The sequence below is a fragment of the Triturus cristatus genome, chromosome 8, assembly GCF_964204655.1.
Source record: "Triturus cristatus chromosome 8, aTriCri1.1, whole genome shotgun sequence".
NCBI classification, from domain to species: domain Eukaryota; kingdom Metazoa; phylum Chordata; class Amphibia; order Caudata; family Salamandridae; genus Triturus; species Triturus cristatus.
In genome coordinates, this window is record NC_140591.1 from 892,160,069 (window position 1) to 892,178,110 (window position 18,042).

The window sequence follows — 18,042 nt, forward strand, 5'->3', positions numbered from 1 at the left end:
CCTCCCGAGCACGAGCTGATCTCTGATAGGCTGCCAACACTTCAAACCTGAATGTGTTGGCAGCCATCTCGTGACCCGGTAACCGAGTCACAAGAAGAAGGGGGAAAAAAGTGAAAAATTAAGTAAAGTGGCAGGGTAGAAACACCCTGTCTACCTAAGCCTGTTCAGGGGGTCCCACAACAAACCCCAGGGTCCAAAAAAGCATTAAAAAAAAATATCAGCCGAATTCGCGCTAGGTGCGCGAATCCGGCCGAGAAAACAAACAAAAAAAAAGAAGCGTGGGCTCCCTCAATATGTTTTGTATAAGCCCCCTGGTGGGCCAGGTCCCAGGGGCAATGCAACGTTAATTAATGGGGGCCTGCGGGTGCCCCCACAGCCCTGGGGACTGCCACCTCCCCGGGACTTAAATTAAAATAAAGAAGTGTTGGGGGGCTTCTCCCCCTACCCTGCCCCGGTGACCACCACTTCCCCATGGCTTCTAATAAAATGCATGGGGGTTCCTGCCCCCCACGCTGCCCAGGGGACCACCACCTCTCCGGGGCATTGGTCAATATGGGTCGGGGGCCTTGTGGGCCCCCCGGAGCCCCGGGGACTGCCACCTCCCCGGGGCTTAAATTAAAATAAAGAAGTGTTAGGGGGGCTTCTGCCCCCCACCCTGCCCCGGGGACCACCACCTCCCCTGGGCCCTAAATATTCAAATGCAACGGTCCGTTGCAGACTCCCCGGTCCAGGGGACCACCACCTTCCCGGGGCTTAAAATAGTTGGGAGGGGGCTGCGTGGCCTCCCTCCTGGGCCCTTGATGGCCCTGGAGACAGCCACCCCTCAGAACCGGCTCCTGCAATGTCCCAGGGAACCCACCCCCGGGACATTGCTGTTTGCTATGCCAGGGCGGGACAAACTCTGCTTTGGTTTTTGGAAGCGAGAGCAGGTTTCCTGCTCTCTCTTCCAAAAACCAAAGCAGAATTTCTTTTGCACAAGGGGAGTTCCATGTCAGCAGCTTCCCTTGTGCAAAAGCAATGCCTGCTCCAGCAGGAGGCAGGGAGCCGGCGAGTGACCGTGGGGGCATTGGGGCTCCCCCCAGGCCCCAGGGAATGGGGTCCCAAGGGCCAAATATGGCCCTGGAGGGGGACTACATGGCCCCCTTTCCTTAAAAAAGGTAAAATAAAAAGGAATTAGGCATGCCCCAGGGGATGGGGTCCCTGGGGCCAAAAATGTCCTGGTAGGGGGGCCACGTGACCCCTTCCCTCTAAAAAATAAAGAATTGGGCATGCCCCGGGGATGGGGTCCCTGGGGCCAGAACTGGCCCAGTGGATGGTGGCCACGGGGCCCCCCTCCGGAATGAATAAAAAGAAGCAATGCCCCAGGGAATGGGGTCCTCAGGGCAGTTAAATGCCTCAGGAGGGGGGCCACACGGCTGTCCTCCATTAAAAGATAAAAAATGTATTTGTGGCCATGCCCCGGTGGATGGGATCCCCGTTGCTGAAATTGGCCTCTGAAGGGTGGACCACATGGCCCCATCCCATTTCTTTTTTTTTTTGGTCCCCGGGGCCAAAAATGGCACAGAAGGCACTTGACCCCCCTCCCCAAAAAAGGCATAATAAAAAGGAACAGGGCATGCCCCGGGGGATGGGGTCCCAGAGGGCAAAAATTGCCCGGAGCGGGGGGTCACGTCCCCCTCCTCTCCGGAATACATAAAAAAAGGAAGCAATGCCCCGGGGGATGGCTTAGGAGGGGGGACATGCGGCCCCCCTCCATTAGAAAAATAAAAAAATGTATTTGTGGCCATGCTCTGGGGATGGGGTCCCTGGGCCGAACTTGGCCTCAGGAGGAGGGCCGCGTGGCCCCTTTCCTGTTTTTTTTTTTTAATGTGCAGGCCCTGGGGGATGGGGTCCCAGGGCCCAAAACATATTAAAAGTAGGGGGGCCACACAGCCACCTTTCAAAGATTTAATTTTTTTAAAAGCTGGCATCTTGCCGTAGGCCCGTCCCCTTCCCGGCACACTCAGTAAAGGCGCCCCGTAGCACATTCTAAGTTGGAGAATTAAGTCTCCTTGAATACTGAGGGTCCCTGGGGGCCAACTAGCCGCCAGGTTCCTCCAGTAAGCACCGCACAGCTGGATTGCTGAGAGGTGGTCCAAGGACATGCCCCTTTTTATACCACTCTGCAAATGTGCCTCTTAGCGCACTGCTGGTGGGGCAATGAGGCCCTCTTGTGTCCTGAGGACCTCATTACACAGGTGGACTTCATCCCCCGAGCAGCAGTGCGTCAGGTGCCTCGTTTGCAGAGTCGTGTAAAAAGGGGCGTGGCCTCGGACTACCTCTCAGCAATCCACCACTCTGCAAACGGGCCTCCTGGCAGACTACGGGATAGGGAATAAAGTCCACTTTACTCTTGAGGGACTTTCGTGGACAAGAAGTCCTCCTGGTACCTCCTGTAAGTCCTACACAGTGGAATTCCTGAGCGCTGGCCGGAGGCCCATCACCCCTTCTCTACCATTCTGCAAACGTGACTACTAGTTAAAGAAGCATATTTCTGCACCTCTGACTTAGAAGTAGTTTTAATTCCCCTGCCCTATTATGTACTAGGACATTACAGGAGAGGTCATGCCAATCATAGGGGTTCCTTAACCCATAGTGTACCCTAGTGTACGTAGGTGTTTACACTGTATTCTAAGTGTCTTTTAGCATTGCAATGACTCTAGGCCTGGTTAGTCAGAGCCAGTTACCACCAGTAACCATCAGAAAAAAGTTGGGGGCACAGGATGACTTTGCAACAAGGCATCTTTCTGCACCTCTGTTCGTTCTTTCTGCATATCTCTTGCTTCTTTCTGCACCTTTTTTACGTCTTTTGCACATGTCCTACCTCTGTAGGGATAGTTAGAAACTGGCATTTGAAAAACCTTAGAAATTCACTGAAAAAAACATAGATTTCAGGGACGTTATAGTTAGAAATTAACATTTAAAAAACCTTAGAAATTCACTTAAAAAAAATCATAGGTTTCAGTTAGAAATTAGCATCTAAAAAACCTTTGAAATTCACTGAATAAACTGTAGGTTTCAGGTACATTATAGTTAGTTGGACATTTCGCTTGTACAAAACCAGTGAAATTCGGCCATTATAGTTAGTTCAGCTAACTATGACTTGCGCCCCCGCAATGCACTGTTGATGACGTCACATATTACATAATTCATGACATGGTCAGTGACATTGCTAATGACATAACTGATGACATCACTGATGACATCCCAAATGAGATCACTGATGACATCATCCAAGTGATAATCTGATGTACCTCTGCACACCCTAATATAGTTTTTTATACTCTAAAATACAGACTATCATTTTCGAAACCATAGACACACCAATGCCAGTTACTACATACCCACTCACTGATTCCTTTGTCTACACACCCATCGACTTATTCACCCATACATTCACTCATACATGCAGTCACTCATCAATAGAGCGCTATCATATGCACTCATACACCTATACAGACACTTGCACACTGCCACTCAACCATAGTTACTCACACACCTAGTCAGTCATGCAAAGAATCAATCACACTCCCATTTACTCACCTATATAGTTATACACACACCACCTCACTTATTCATACAGATACTAACAGATACTTACTCTCTCATACAATCAGTGATACAATCATATATATATACACACACCACCACACTCATCCATACAGCCACTCTCACAATCACTCACTCTCACATATAGTCATTTATATACTCCAACACTCACATATACTGCCTTTTACATATGTAGTTACTCACACATGTATCACTCAGACATCCATTCACTCACCAACACACCCATACAGACACTCACCCACTCATACAGTCCATCACAGATGCACTCTTGAACCCACTCACACATCTATGCACAGTCACACACCCCCACCCACCCACACAGACACTCAGGCACCCATACAACCCACATAACCAATCAATAACCCATATAGACACTCATTTAGTTACTCACCAACCCATACAACCACTTACACACCAACTGACAGACTGATACAGATATTTACATAGTTTAATCACTAACCCATGCATTCAGTAAGACACGTTTAATCACTCACTTATACAGACAGTTATGCACCTACTAAATCATCCATTCAGACACTTATACACCCACTCATTCTTCAATACACCTTCGCATATATATGTATATATAAAACATATTTAAACTTTACAGAAACACACAGTCACTGGATGATGTCATCAGTGATGTCATCAGTGATGTCATTTGAGATGTCATTGATGATGTCATCAAAGATGTCACTGACTTGTCATGAATAATGTAATAAGTGAAGTCATCAGCAGTGCATTGCGGGGGCGTGGATTATAGTTAGCTGAACTAATTATAACAGCCAAATCTCTGGTTTTGTACGAGTGAAATGTCCAACTAAATATAACATCCCTGAAATCTACTTTTTTTGTGAATATATCTATTTATCTATCTCTATCTATCTATCTCATACAAAACCATAGAAATTCCCCTGTTATAGTTAGTTCAGCTAACTATAACTCGCGCCCCCGCAATGCACTGCTGATGACGTCACATATTACATCACTCATGACATCTCAAATGACATCACTGATGACATCACTGATGACATCAGCCAGTGTCTGTGTGTTTCTGTAAATTTTAAATATGTTTATTATATATAGGGAAAGTCATATTGAAGAATGAATGGGTGTATAAGTGTGTGAATGGATAATTTTGTTGGTGCGTGACTGACTCTATAAGTGAGTGATTAAACGTATCTTACTGAATGCGTGGGTTAGTGACTAAACTATGTGAATGTCTGTATCCGTCTGTCTGTTGGTGTGTAAGTGGCTGCATTGGTTTGCAAATAGCTACATGAGTGTCTATATGGGTTATAGATTGGTTGTCTGAGTATCTGTATGGGTGCCTGAGTGTTTGTGTGGGTGGGGTGTGTGTGACTGTGTATAGATGTGTGAGTGGGTGATTCACTGGGTGCATGGTTTCAAGAGTGCATGTGTGAGGGACTGGATGGGTGGGTGAGTGTGTGTATGGTTGTGTTAGTTAGTGAATGTATATTTCAGTGGTACATGTGTGAGTAGCTACATATGTGAAATGCAGTATATTTGTGTGTTGGAGTACATAAATGGCTATAATTGAGAGTGTGTGATTGTGAGAGTGGCTGTATGGATAAGTGTGTGCTTGTATCATTGATTGTATAAGAGCGTAAGAATGTGCTAGTATTTGTATGAGTAATTGAGCTGGTGTGTGCATAACTGTATAGGTGAGTAAATGGCATTGTGATTAATTATTTGTATGACTGAGTAGGTGTGTGAGTACCTCTGTGGATGAGTGGCGGTGTGTGAGTGTCTATATAGGTGTATGAGTGCATATGATAGTCCTGTAATGAGTGACCATAAGTATGAGTGACTGCACGGGTGAGTCAGTAGATGGGTGTGTAGACCTAAGAATCAGTAAGTGTGTATGTAGTTATTGGTGTTGGAGTGTCTATGGTTTTGAGAATGCCAGTCTGTAATTTAGAGTGGGTGTATCAAAGCTTATATTAGGGTGTGAGAAGATGCATCAAATTATCACAGGGATGATGTCATCAGTGACGTAATTTGAGATGTCATCAGTGATGTCACGGACCATGTCATGAGTGATGTAATATGTGATGTCATCAGCAGTGCATTGCGGGGGCGTGAGTTATAGTTAGCTGAACTAACTATAACGGGGGAATTTCTATGGTTTTGTACAAGTGAAATGTCCAGCTAACTATAACACCCCTGAAACCTATGTTTTTTTCTGTGAATTTCTAAGGTTTTTTAAATGCTAATTCCTAACTATAGCTTGCCTGAAACCTATGGTTTTTTAAGTGAATTTCAAAGGTTTTTTAAATGCTAATTTCTAACTATGCCTACAGAGATAGGACATGTGAAGAAAGAAGAAAAAACACAGAGAAAGAAGAAAAAGAAATGCAGAAAGAGGCTACAGAAGTTCTCAAAGACAAAGAAAAGTGATGGAAGAAGGAAGACGTGCAGAAAGAACAGAGGAGGAGAAAGAGTCTTTGTTGCAAAATCATCCTGTACCCTCCACTTTTTCAGATGGGTACTGGTGGTAACTGACTCTGACTAACCAGTCCTAGAGCCAGTGCTATGTTAAAAGACACTTAGAATACAGTTAAAACACCTACATACACTAGGGAACACTATGCGTTGCGGTACCCCTGTTATTAGCATGGTGAAGGGAGGGGGGGCTGAGCTGACATGTGTAAACACGCCCTATGGCCGTTTAAATTTGGGGGATAAAGTCCCCTTGAACCCTGAGTGTCCCTTGGGTACAACTAGCCCATCAGATATCTCTAGTTAGCACCACAGAGCTGTCTTGCAGAGAAAATGGGCACTGCCTGGACCACCTCTCTGCAACGCAGCACAGTGGTGCTTACTGGATGCACCTGGTGGACTAGTTGGCTCCCATGGGCCCTCGATATTAAAGGGGAATTATTTTCCCAACTTAAAACGCGCCATAGGGCGTGTTTGCACACCTCACCTCAGGCCCCCTCCCCTCCCTTCCCCACTGTGTAAACACGCCCTGTGGCCGTTTTAAGTTGGGAGATTAACTCCCCTTGAATCCTGAGGATCCCTAGGGGCAAATTAGCCCACTAGGTACGTCCAGTAAGCACCATTGCAGAGAGGTGTAAAAAGGGGCACAGACTGCACCACCTCTCTGCAACGCAGCGCAGTGGTACTTACTGGAAGCACCTGGTGGGCTAGTTGGCCCCCAGGGGCCCTCAGGATTGGAGGGGAATTATTTCCCCAACTTAAAACGCGCCACAGGGCATGTTTGCACACGTCACCTCAGGCCCCGTCCCCTTCCTTCACCACTGTGTAAACCCGCCCTGTGGCCGTTCTAAATTGAGAGATTAAGTCCCTTTGAATCCTAAGGGTCCCTTGGGTCAAACTAGCCCACTAGGTACCTCCAGTAAGCGCCACAGAGCTGCGTTCCATTCAGTTGTAAAAAGGGGCGTGGCCTATGAACACCTGTCTGCAACGCAGCTCCCTGGTGCATACTGGAGATACCTCTTGGGCTAGTTGGCCCTCATATACCCCCATATTTTTTTTTTATTAAAATTTGGGATGGGGCCGCGTGGCCCCCCCTCCCGTGGCCTTAATCAGCCACGGGGACCCCATCCACCGGGGCAAGGCCCTTTTTTGAAAAAAATATTGCATATAGGAGGGGGCTGCCTTGCCCCTCTCCTTAGGCCATTTATGGCCCCGGGGACCTCATCCCCCGGGGCCGGCCTTTTTTTTTTTTTTTAATTACATATTGGGGAGGGGGCACGTGGCCCCCCTCCCGAGCCACTTATAGCCAAGGGAACCCCATCCCCCGGGGCTGGCCCTCTACTTGAGGACCAATACAGCCCCCAGGGGCCTATTAGTGACTAATGCGCCCCGCATCTTTCTTGAGGATGCCACCTTCAGAAAGGAATGGGCCATGATTGCATGGCACTGCACCCGAGATTGGCTCGTCTTGATCATAAAAACAGCTGTACGTTTATCAGAGGCTATAATGATTGAGATCACCCAAACTGAGACACAATTTAAGGCCACCTTAACGGGGTTTAAAAAACGGTTAGATGAGCTTAACAAAGACATCAATGAATACAAGGAGAATCTAACCCAAAGTAAGGTGAACCAATTCCAAAAAGACCTTAAAAAGTTTGAATTTAATAAGATCTACCCTTACGCTGATCCATCCTATGTGGCAATGCGTAAAACTGAGACCTACACCTATGGCTCTGAGGATGAGTCATCAAACAGTAGCGGCTCAAGCAATAACAGCTTCAGGCAGGCAAGAAGGGGTAAACAAAGGGGTAGAACACGCCCCCCTCTCAATCAATCTCCTTGGCTGAACTTCCCTCCCCAACAAGGTTTCATGGGGTCACATCCTATGCAGTTCCATTACCCATTCAATCCACAAATGGGTTGGAATCCTGCGTACACGGCCCCCTTGTATCCACAAAACCACTTTACACCGCCTCCTTTTTTAGAGAGAGGCCAGAGGGGCAAAGGTCGGCGGAGAGGGCCCAATCAAAGGGTCCATTGGATACAAGACGACCCGGTGGGCAACCACACCCGGAGCAAACAATTGCAGGACCAAGCAATCGCAGGCCCGAGCACCTCGACAGCCTAATTGTCAACCTATCTGACAAGAGGCTTACTACCCAAGAAACAACTATACTGGAAAAGGGACTGGGATTTGTTCCGTCAGCTCGCCCTGACAAATTCCGTCTCCACTGTGAACTCTCGGCTTTCTTCAGAAAACTGAAACTGAAAGCCTTCTTTGAGGAACACTCTTCAGAGGTAGCAGACTCTGATGTAGGTGACACACCTCTACGACCCAAGTCTACGTTCACACCCCCCCCACACACTATACCAGTTGAGATTGTGACTTTTGAACGAGCTGTTTTTTCTGAAATTGAGAATCTGGATCCCCCATCCGTTTTCAAAAACCTCAAAGCTGATGAATTCAGAGCCATCAATTCGTTACGACAGGACCCGACCCTTACAATCAAACCGGCAGACAAGGGTGGAGCCGTGGTCCTATTGAATACTGTGGATTACGACCTTGAGTGCCGAAGACTCCTTAGTGACCGCAAGAACTATACACCTCTTCCCAATGACCCCTCTAATGATCTTAAAATCCAGATCGAGAGGATAGTCGAGGAAGCACTAACTGAAGGCACCATCACCAGACCGGAAGCACGTTTCCTTACTGAGAGCCAAGGGACCATACCATATTTCTATACACTCCCCAAAATTCACAAGGGGAGACTCCCTCCCCCTGGGCGTCCCATTGTGTCGGGGATTGGCTCCCTCCTGGAACCATTATCTCGGTTCTGTGACCATTTTCTCAAACCCCTGGTCCAACAATCATCGACATATCTTAAAGATACCAAAGACCTGCTCAAACTACTGAATGGCACTCAATGCTCTGAGAACACTATCCTGGTAACGTTGGATATTGAGAGCTTGTACACCAGTATCCCCCAGGACGAGACCATCCGGGTCCTGGGTGAATCCCTCAATTCCCATCCCTGGGAGTATAGGACCTCGAAGGACTTCATTATCCAATGTGCAACTCTGGCACTGAAAAAGAACTTTTTCGAGTACCAGGGACAACTTTATCTGCAATCCACGGGTACTTCCATGGGGAGTACCTTTGCTCCTAGTGTAGCAGGTCTATACGTGTACGATTTCGAACAGAAGTACATTCTCCCTGACACCAATCCTCATCTTCTCTCCATAGGCCTATGGAGACGTTATATTGACGACGTGCTCCTCATATGGCACGGGGATACCAACACCCTTGAAACATTCTTCCAGTGGATCAACACCTTGGATCCGAATCTGAGATTCACCCATACTTATGACTCTCATGAAGTCGTATTCCTAGATGTCTTGATCACTAACAAACATGGTTCTTTACATACCAAGACACATTACAAGCCTACTTCTAGAAATAATCTTCTAGAATTTACAAGCTTCCACCCTCGTGCACTGCGGGAGAATCTGCCTTACGGGCAATTCCTCCGCTTACGACGGAATTGTACTGCTTTGGTAGACTTTAAGGCACAATCTAGTGATCTGACTTCTAAAATGACAGCCAGAGGGTACCCTCTGCCCCTCCTCACTAAAAGCTACAAACGGGCCAGAAACCAACCCAGAGAAGCCCTTCTGGAGGATTCTGTTAAAGACGCCACATCTATACCACTGACATGCGTCACAACTTACAGTTCCATGTCCAATGCCATGAAAAAAGTTGTCATGAAACATTGGCGCATCATCAACAGCAACAAACGGAGATGGGAAAAACCCCTGTTCTCCTTCAAACGGGCTCAAAGCCTGCGTAATAGCCTAGTACAGACGCGTCCGATTACCAGACCTAACACTTCTCAGAGATCCATCACAGAAGCATGGGGTCTTCCCAAGGTAACGGGCCATTTCCCTTGCTCGGATTGCAGTATATGCCATCTGACTTCTCACACTACCAGTCTTCAACTTGAACCAGGCAAGATTTGGACCCAAAACAGCCACACCAACTGCAACACACCTAATGTGGTCTACCTTATCACCTGTCCCTGTGGCCTGCGCTACGTAGGGATGACTACCAGGAAAGTGAAACTCCGCATATGTGAACATCGGAGCAACATTAGGTGCAAAAAAATCACTACCAAACTCAGTGAACATTTCCTCTCTGCTAACCACACCACCAATGACCTGCACTGGACAGTTATTGAGGAGGTCACTGCATGTAGAAACACTCAAAAAGTCCTTTTCGAGAAGGAACAAAGATGGGTGTACCGTCTGGGTACTAACCTTGTGGGTCTTAACGACAATATACCCTGGGTCAACATACTCTAAGTATGCACGTATGTTGGCAGCTACTTTCACTGTTCCAGTGATTTTCATTGACCGTTAAATCTACTAAACTGGGTCACCTTGTGGGACTTCACCGAGTCCTGTTCTGACCACTGGTCCATTACGCTAACAACATTCTCCTACTACACTGGGGCACATTATACACAGTGTCCCCTCAACATTTTTAGCTTCCCGACATATCACTGGCATGCTCCGCTGTTTGATTCGGTGGACGTGCGTTGAAATTAACCCCTTTATCTGCAACTATTGTTTTAATCTGACACACGTTTCCGTTGTGTCAAGCGTGCTTATCACTGGCATGCTCCTCTGTTCGATCTTGTGGACGTGCGTTGTAACAAACCCCCTCTTATCTGCAACGATTGTTTTAATCTTACACACGTTTCCGTGGTGTCAAGCGTGCTCATGCGTCCCCGCTTTGCACTGCATAAAGTTTTCTCAATCAAGCCCTGTTTTTTCTAATTACGGACGAGCCTCCCTGTATTCCTGGCATTCTATTGGTTGTGCTTTAAACCTATCAGCACACAGCTTGGGAGGTTCTGTCCCTGTAATTTATTGTCGAGCCCCTTGCCTCTTGGCGGCCTATTGGCCGGGGCTCAGCCAATTGGACCTCAGCATGCGAGGTGCTGCCCAATCACCGACGGGCTTCCTTCTCGCACTCTTGTTTTTAGGAGCCTCGCACCAGGTCTCTTCTCTCCCCGGACCCGGTGGCTTGAGGCGGTGTAGGTTCCTAACGGGTGCCGAGCAGCGAGGGCGTAGGTGTACCTTCTGGCTCTTATTTCCTTCTGGTAAGGCTCACAGTACTGTTCGGCTTGTTTTTCTACTATTCAGCCGTTCGTGGCCGCTCTTTCTTCTTTTTCTCCTCCAGGGTGTGCCATATTTGCTCGCACCTCTCCCCCGGGATCCCTGAGGCGACGAACAGTCTAGCCTCACAGTAAGAACCTCTCTATTCCCCTTGGCATTTCTACCTACCAGGAATGCTTCACAGGCCGCGTTCATTGTTCCAATGGACCTTGCTAGGTTTATAGTCTCACACGTAGCATTAGGACTCCACGTTTATTCCGTGATACATTGCTAGTCACGCTATTCAGGTGAAGTCCTTTACTTCCCTGACACCAGTACCGGGCTAATTCTAGGTGCACTGCTAGCACATTGTTGATGCACCGAAGGTACGGACTACTGGCACTGTCCCCATCCACGCACTTTGTTTGAGCCTACAATATGGCACTTGATAATGTTTTGACTACCCACATTTACGATTCTATTGTGTTTTGTCTTGTGTTTGTATGTCTCCTTTTCATTTTAGAATAAACTCGTTTCTCTCCACCATTATAGTTTTTGGCGGATTTTTCCCTGTGTTTTATATTATTTTTCACACAGCAGCCCACGGGAGGGTGAACCTTAGTGCGTTCACACCACCGGGGCACCCACACTTCCACTCTGGTCCTGAAGAAAGCCTGTAAACTACACATAAAGGCAGAAACATGTTGACCGCCACGGAGTGAATCCGGTCTGTTATTTTTTTGACCATCACTCCTTTTTATTATGTTTTAATTTTCCAATTAGCAAAACAAATAAAATACTTTTTTTGACTCAATTGGGAATTTTAAATTCACTATCACCACACACAATCCCGCTCCGCAGTAACCTGGCGTTGTAGCACACTGGGATGGCACTCGGCCATGCCCAGTGGGGCCCGATGATGAAGCATGTCACCAACCAGGTTGGTGAGTGAGGGCTTTTCATACAAAATCTGTATTACCTCCGCAGGTCTGTTTTCCTCCCTGTAACTGATTGGGTAGGCTCTGACCTTGGAGACTGGTGCTTCTACGGATGGTAAGTGCATTCTTTGAGATTTACACTGACTTCGTTGGTTTACACAATTTCCCTCGAGGGGATCAGTCGTGTTATTGCCCTTCCTCTTTCGTTGTTACTTTGCATTTTGGCAGCGCACAGCTGTAAGAGCCCATTGGTCCTCCCTCATACTAAGGAGGCTCTCTCTCTTTCTCTCTTGATCTTGATTTGATCATTTCCCGGATTCTGACAATATGGCCACTCTCGGTCTCACCTTCTCTGACTCTGAGGTCGATGCTATTTTAGCACGTCCTTCTCTATTTGCAGATCCCACTATCTCACAGACGGTGACATATGCCAGTGAATGGGAACAACTCTCAGAATTAAAGAAAAACCGTATACGTACCATACTACACGGCACAATCCTGACGGAATACTTGAGGACCAATACAGCCCCCAGGGGCCTATTAGTGACTAATGCGCCCCGCATCTTTCTTGAGGATGCCACCTTCAGAAAGGAATGGGCCATGATTGCATGGCACTGCACCCGAGATTGGCTCGTCTTGATCATAAAAACAGCTGTACGTTTATCAGAGGCTATAATGATTGAGATCACCCAAACTGAGACACAATTTAAGGCCACCTTAACGGGGTTTAAAAAACGGTTAGATGAGCTTAACAAAGACATCAATGAATACAAGGAGAATCTAACCCAAAGTAAGGTGAACCAATTCCAAAAAGACCTTAAAAAGTTTGAATTTAATAAGATCTACCCTTACGCTGATCCATCCTATGTGGCAATGCGTAAAACTGAGACCTACACCTATGGCTCTGAGGATGAGTCATCAAACAGTAGCGGCTCAAGCAATAACAGCTTCAGGCAGGCAAGAAGGGGTAAACAAAGGGGTAGAACACGCCCCCCTCTCAATCAATCTCCTTGGCTGAACTTCCCTCCCCAACAAGGTTTCATGGGGTCACATCCTATGCAGTTCCATTACCCATTCAATCCACAAATGGGTTGGAATCCTGCGTACACGGCCCCCTTGTATCCACAAAACCACTTTACACCGCCTCCTTTTTTAGAGAGAGGCCAGAGGGGCAAAGGTCGGCGGAGAGGGCCCAATCAAAGGGTCCATTGGATACAAGACGACCCGGTGGGCAACCACACCCGGAGCAAACAATTGCAGGACCAAGCAATCGCAGGCCCGAGCACCTCGACAGCCTAATTGTCAACCTATCTGACAAGAGGCTTACTACCCAAGAAACAACTATACTGGAAAAGGGACTGGGATTTGTTCCGTCAGCTCGCCCTGACAAATTCCGTCTCCACTGTGAACTCTCGGCTTTCTTCAGAAAACTGAAACTGAAAGCCTTCTTTGAGGAACACTCTTCAGAGGTAGCAGACTCTGATGTAGGTGACACACCTCTACGACCCAAGTCTACGTTCACACCCCCCCCACACACTATACCAGTTGAGATTGTGACTTTTGAACGAGCTGTTTTTTCTGAAATTGAGAATCTGGATCCCCCATCCGTTTTCAAAAACCTCAAAGCTGATGAATTCAGAGCCATCAATTCGTTACGACAGGACCCGACCCTTACAATCAAACCGGCAGACAAGGGTGGAGCCGTGGTCCTATTGAATACTGTGGATTACGACCTTGAGTGCCGAAGACTCCTTAGTGACCGCAAGAACTATACACCTCTTCCCAATGACCCCTCTAATGATCTTAAAATCCAGATCGAGAGGATAGTCGAGGAAGCACTAACTGAAGGCACCATCACCAGACCGGAAGCACGTTTCCTTACTGAGAGCCAAGGGACCATACCATATTTCTATACACTCCCCAAAATTCACAAGGGGAGACTCCCTCCCACTGGGCGTCCCATTGTGTCGGGGATTGGCTCCCTCCTGGAACCATTATCTCGGTTCTGTGACCATTTTCTCAAACCCCTGGTCCAACAATCATCGACATATCTTAAAGATACCAAAGACCTGCTCAAACTACTGAATGGCACTCAATGCTCTGAGAACACTATCCTGGTAACGTTGGATATTGAGAGCTTGTACACCAGTATCCCCCAGGACGAGACCATCCGGGTCCTGGGTGAATCCCTCAATTCCCATCCCTGGGAGTATAGGACCTCGAAGGACTTCATTATCCAATGTGCAACTCTGGCACTGAAAAAGAACTTTTTCGAGTACCAGGGACAACTTTATCTGCAATCCACGGGTACTTCCATGGGGAGTACCTTTGCTCCTAGTGTAGCAGGTCTATACGTGTACGATTTCGAACAGAAGTACATTCTCCCTGACACCAATCCTCATCTTCTCTCCATAGGCCTATGGAGACGTTATATTGACGACGTGCTCCTCATATGGCACGGGGATACCAACACCCTTGAAACATTCTTCCAGTGGATCAACACCTTGGATCCGAATCTGAGATTCACCCATACTTATGACTCTCATGAAGTCGTATTCCTAGATGTCTTGATCACTAACAAACATGGTTCTTTACATACCAAGACACATTACAAGCCTACTTCTAGAAATAATCTTCTAGAATTTACAAGCTTCCACCCTCGTGCACTGCGGGAGAATCTGCCTTACGGGCAATTCCTCCGCTTACGACGGAATTGTACTGCTTTGGTAGACTTTAAGGCACAATCTAGTGATCTGACTTCTAAAATGACAGCCAGAGGGTACCCTCTGCCCCTCCTCACTAAAAGCTACAGACGGGCCAGAAACCAACCCAGAGAAGCCCTTCTGGAGGATTCTGTTAAAGACGCCACATCTATACCACTGACATGCGTCACAACTTACAGTTCCATGTCCAATGCCATGAAAAAAGTTGTCATGAAACATTGGCGCATCATCAACAGCAACAAACGGAGATGGGAAAAACCCCTGTTCTCCTTCAAACGGGCTCAAAGCCTGCGTAATAGCCTAGTACAGACGCGTCCCATTACCAGACCTAACACTTCTCAGAGATCCATCACAGAAGCATGGGGTCTTCCCAAGGTAACGGGCCATTTCCCTTGCTCGGATTGCAGTATATGCCATCTGACTTCTCACACTACCAGTCTTCAACTTGAACCAGGCAAGATTTGGACCCAAAACAGCCACACCAACTGCAACACACCTAATGTGGTCTACCTTATCACCTGTCCCTGTGGCCTGCGCTACGTAGGGATGACCACCAGGAAAGTGAAACTCCGCATATGTGAACATCGGAGCAACATTAGGTGCAAAAAAATCACTACCAAACTCAGTGAACATTTCCTCTCTGCTAACCACACCACCAATGACCTGCACTGGACAGTTATTGAGGAGGTCACTGCATGTAGAAACACTCAAAAAGTCCTTTTCGAGAAGGAACAAAGATGGGTGTACCGTCTGGGTACTAACCTTGTGGGTCTTAACGACAATATACCCTGGGTCAACATACTCTAAGTATGCACGTATGTTGGCAGCTACTTTCACTGTTCCAGTGATTTTCATTGACCGTTAAATCTACTAAACTGGGTCACCTTGTGGGACTTCACCGAGTCCTGTTCTGACCACTGGTCCATTACGCTAACAACATTCTCCTACTACACTGGGGCACATTATACACAGTGTCCCCTCAACATTTTTAGCTTCCCGACATATCACTGGCATGCTCCGCTGTTTGATTCGGTGGACGTGCGTTGAAATTAACCCCTTTATCTGCAACTATTGTTTTAATCTGACACACGTTTCCGTTGTGTCAAGCGTGCTTATCACTGGCATGCTCCTCTGTTCGATCTTGTGGACGTGCGTTGTAACAAACCCCCTCTTATCTGCAACGATTGTTTTAATCTTACACACGTTTCCGTGGTGTCAAGCGTGCTCATGCGTCCCCGCTTTGCACTGCATAAAGTTTTCTCAATCAAGCCCTGTTTTTTCTAATTACGGACGAGCCTCCCTGTATTCCTGGCATTCTATTGGTTGTGCTTTAAACCTATCAGCACACAGCTTGGGAGGTTCTGTCCCTGTAATTTATTGTCGAGCCCCTTGCCTCTTGGCGGCCTATTGGCCGGGGCTCAGCCAATTGGACCTCAGCATGCGAGGTGCTGCCCAATCACCGACGGGCTTCCTTCTCGCACTCTTGTTTTTAGGAGCCTCGCACCAGGTCTCTTCTCTCCCCGGACCCGGTGGCTTGAGGCGGTGTAGGTTCCTAACGGGTGCCGAGCAGCGAGGGCGTAGGTGTACCTTCTGGCTCTTATTTCCTTCTGGTAAGGCTCACAGTACTGTTCGGCTTGTTTTTCTACTATTCAGCCGTTCGTGGCCGCTCTTTCTTCTTTTTCTCCTCCAGGGTGTGCCATATTTGCTCGCACCTCTCCCCCGGGATCCCTGAGGCGACGAACAGTCTAGCCTCACAGTAAGAACCTCTCTATTCCCCTTGGCATTTCTACCTACCAGGAATGCTTCACAGGCCGCGTTCATTGTTCCAATGGACCTTGCTAGGTTTATAGTCTCACACGTAGCATTAGGACTCCACGTTTATTCCGTGATACATTGCTAGTCACGCTATTCAGGTGAAGTCCTTTACTTCCCTGACACCAGTACCGGGCTAATTCTAGGTGCACTGCTAGCACATTGTTGATGCACCGAAGGTACGGACTACTGGCACTGTCCCCATCCACGCACTTTGTTTGAGCCTACAATATGGCACTTGATAATGTTTTGACTACCCACATTTACGATTCTATTGTGTTTTGTCTTGTGTTTGTATGTCTCCTTTTCATTTTAGAATAAACTCGTTTCTCTCCACCATTATAGTTTTTGGCGGATTTTTCCCTGTGTTTTATATTATTTTTCACACAGCAGCCCACGGGAGGGTGAACCTTAGTGCGTTCACACCACCGGGGCACCCACACTTCCACTCTGGTCCTGAAGAAAGCCTGTAAACTACACATAAAGGCAGAAACATGTTGACCGCCACGGAGTGAATCCGGTCTGTTATTTTTTTGACCATCACTCCTTTTTATTATGTTTTAATTTTCCAATTAGCAAAACAAATAAAATACTTTTTTTGACTCAATTGGGAATTTTAAATTCACTATCACCACACACAATCCCGCTCCGCAGTAACCTGGCGTTGTAGCACACTGGGATGGCACTCGGCCATGCCCAGTGGGGCCCGATGATGAAGCATGTCACCAACCAGGTTGGTGAGTGAGGGCTTTTCATACAAAATCTGTATTACCTCCGCAGGTCTGTTTTCCTCCCTGTAACTGATTGGGTAGGCTCTGACCTTGGAGACTGGTGCTTCTACAGATGGTAAGTGCATTCTTTGAGATTTACACTGACTTCGTTGGTTTACACAATTTCCCTCGAGGGGATCAGTCGTGTTATTGCCCTTCCTCTTTCGTTGTTACTTTGCCTCTCCGTTGGGGACCGTGGGGGTCCCCAATCCCCCCACGGTCTCAGCCGGCTCCCCGCCTCCTGCGGGAGCCGGCATTGCTTTTCCACATGGGGAGCAGCTAACATGCTGCCTCCCCTGTGGAAAAGTATTTTGCTTTGCTATTTGGAAGAGAGAGCAGGTTTCCTGCTCTCGCTTCCAAATAGCAAAGCAGTTTGCTATGACAGGGCGGGAGCCACGAGGCTCCCGCCCTGCCATAGCAAACTACAGTGTCCCGGGGGTGGGTTCCCCGGAACACTGCAGGAGCTGGCCCTGGCGGGTGGAGGTCCCCAGGGCCACAACAAGGCTCCAGGAGGGGGGCCGTGCGACCCCCCCTCCCATATTTTACGAAGCCTCGGTGGGTGGTGGT

The 18,042-nt window shown here is 47.6% G+C and overlaps 2 long non-coding RNA genes across 2 annotated transcripts; both read left to right on the top strand.

The window, feature by feature from the left end:
- Positions 1-11,147: 11,147 nt before the first annotated feature.
- On the top strand, positions 11,148-11,950 carry LOC146805228 (uncharacterized). Its single transcript, XR_014967438.1, has 3 exons — positions 11,148-11,204; positions 11,318-11,383; positions 11,756-11,950. It is a non-coding gene; the product is annotated as an uncharacterized LOC146805228 (long non-coding RNA).
- Positions 11,951-16,413: 4,463 nt separating this feature from the next.
- On the top strand, positions 16,414-17,216 carry LOC146805229 (uncharacterized). Its single transcript, XR_014967439.1, has 3 exons — positions 16,414-16,470; positions 16,584-16,649; positions 17,022-17,216. It is a non-coding gene; the product is annotated as an uncharacterized LOC146805229 (long non-coding RNA).
- The last annotated feature ends 826 nt before the right edge of the window (positions 17,217-18,042 follow it).